General features: G+C 42.9%; 1 protein-coding gene across 1 annotated transcript in view; it reads right to left on the bottom strand.

Moving 5' to 3' along the window:
• Window positions 1-2,513, bottom strand: part of ninl (ninein-like) — a 109,538-nt gene that overhangs the window by 57,684 nt on the left and 49,341 nt on the right. The window lies entirely within an intron of this gene.

Consider the following 2,513-nt stretch of genomic DNA (forward strand, 5'->3'; position numbering starts at 1 on the left):
AAAATAAAAAGTCACCTTTAGGCACAGACCTAGCAGCCTGCCAACAATGCACACAAGATGTTCCAATAACTGAAAACCTATAAACCTATAAACATTGTCACACACACACACACACACACACGCACGCACGCACGCACGCACGCACGCACGCACGCACGCACGCACGCACGCACAAGTTTGCACGGCTATCTAATTGGGGACATTCCAATGACTTCCATTACATTTCTGCCCCCAAATGACACCAACACTGTAAACTCATACACTCACACACACACTCACACAGATATAAGTGAAGGTTGAGATTTAGCAACGGACTTGTGCGTTTTTCATGGCCGACAGGTGTTGTGTTGCCCTGTGTCTCTTGATTTTTTGGTACATAACAGAAGAATCCTTGATACACTTACAAATTCTAATACAAGTAAGTCTCTCATTTGTTTTGTTTCCAGCACAATGTGCAAAGTATAGCTATTTTGCTTCCTTCTGTTCCCAGTCGTTGCCAGAGAACTGCATATAGATAATAAAATAACATGCCTAAAACAGAGTCAAAGGTTTCACCCGGACTTACTCCGGTAGATGTCATTAAACAAAAACATCCCTTAATTATTGGAATTGAAAAGTTGTCCAAAAAGTTACATAAACGATGGCCAGATACAGTACTGACCAAATGTGGCCAGAACAAGGAAAGTTTAATCCATCTGTTATTGAAACCATATAAGTTCTAGTGTCTGCTTATAAAGCAGAACAGAAACAAGGTAGGCGGGGACAAAAACGCAAAGACAAACGTGTAGAACTTGGTATTTTGAAGCTGTTTTATGATGAGGGCCAGAGACGCCTGCAAACTTATAAGGGTGACGATGATTTCCAAACTACACAGAAACCAACAGCAGGAAATGAGAAAGACATATCACTTCCTCCAGAAAAACTGAGGACAGAGGCAGATGAACCTTTCTCTCACATTGCTCAAATTTCTCGTCCGCCACCATATGTATGTGAGAAAATCTACCCACAACTCCCAGTGATTAAACAGGAAGGAACTTATCATGTCGAAGACGATGAACAACAGATCCTGGAGATAGGAAAAGCCAGAACCACCATCACAATGTATCCAGCCACGAAGTGCAGAACCAGTGATGCCACTCTGAGGAAAAAGACAACAGATGGTTCCCAGAAAATCACTTCCGATAGAGTCAACACTCAGAGTGAAACTGATGAGGCAGTCGGGGGGTATAACCAGCGGATAAAACGGATCCTGCAGAAAGCTGAATTAAGAGGCAAAAGACAGCCAAAGAAGATCACCTTAGACAGCGACTGAAGCGAGGCAGATTCTGAAGACAGCTGTGAGTCCTCTGACGGTCAGCAAGGCTCAGACGCCGGCACTTCAGTATCGCCTAAACCGCTGAACATCGAGCGAGTGCTGGAGGAACTAAGAGCTATTAAGCATGAATGTCGTGCTGAGTTGAAACAAGCTACCAGTAAAGAAAACCAGCAGTTGCTGAAAGAACAATTGCAGCAGCTGAAGATAAAAGAAAAATAATTAAAAAGAAAAATAGTTCAATACAGCCTTCCTGGGAGGTACAACCTACGAAAGAGAGATGTAAAGAAGATGGCCCCAGTCCTAGTTCGAGGACAGAATCTCAAATATAAACCATGGCAGAACACGGACATGTCAGACATAATCGAAAAACTGCCAGTAATCCAGGATGGTGCACAGCCATGGATCTCAAAGCTAGAAGAAGCATTTACTGGGACTCAGTATGTGATTGGAGACATTAAACGTCTTCTTGCAAACCTTCTTGGGAATCCCAGCCATGGAAGAGCTCTTACATAAAGCTGGACTTCTACAGGTTGCAACCACGGTGTATGATGCAGAACTTTTTGCAGCATACAGAGGACAGTTGTGGAGGGCTTTGAGAGCAACATTTCCAGCTAATATTCATCCAGAATATATCATCATCGAACCAATGGGTGAACATGAGAATGCAAGAGCCTACGTGTCAAGAACTCATCAAGCCTGGAGAAATATTACCGGAAATGATCCAGATTTCAACCGCATGGAACAGTCAATTCTCCGAGCAAAAATACAAGAAGGACTGCCACCACCAGTCAGAAACAAATTGGCAGAGGTGGTCAGACTTGGCAGCATGATGAAAAGTGTATACTGACCATGTTGCACACCAGGTCGACTTACAGTGCAAGAAGGAAAGAGCTCAAAAACAACAGGACCAGGAGACGCTCAGAAAACTCACCCAGGTGCAACTGATGGACAATAAAAATAAAGACAAGACTTAAGCTTTTGTAATGCAAACCCAAAAGAAATCAACCTCCACTGCCATAAACGTTGAAAAGAAAAAAAACTGTAGGAAGAGCCAGCATTGGCTTTACCTGATTATTAAAAAAAATAATAATAAAACTTTGTCTTATACTGTACACTCACCGGCCACTTTATTAGGTACACCACGCTAGTAACGGGTTGGACCCCCTTTTGCCTTCAGAACTGCCTCAATTCTTCGTGG

Source organism: Austrofundulus limnaeus, unplaced genomic scaffold (assembly GCF_001266775.1).
Source record: "Austrofundulus limnaeus strain Quisiro unplaced genomic scaffold, Austrofundulus_limnaeus-1.0 Scaffold380, whole genome shotgun sequence".
Classification (NCBI taxonomy): domain Eukaryota; kingdom Metazoa; phylum Chordata; class Actinopteri; order Cyprinodontiformes; family Rivulidae; genus Austrofundulus; species Austrofundulus limnaeus.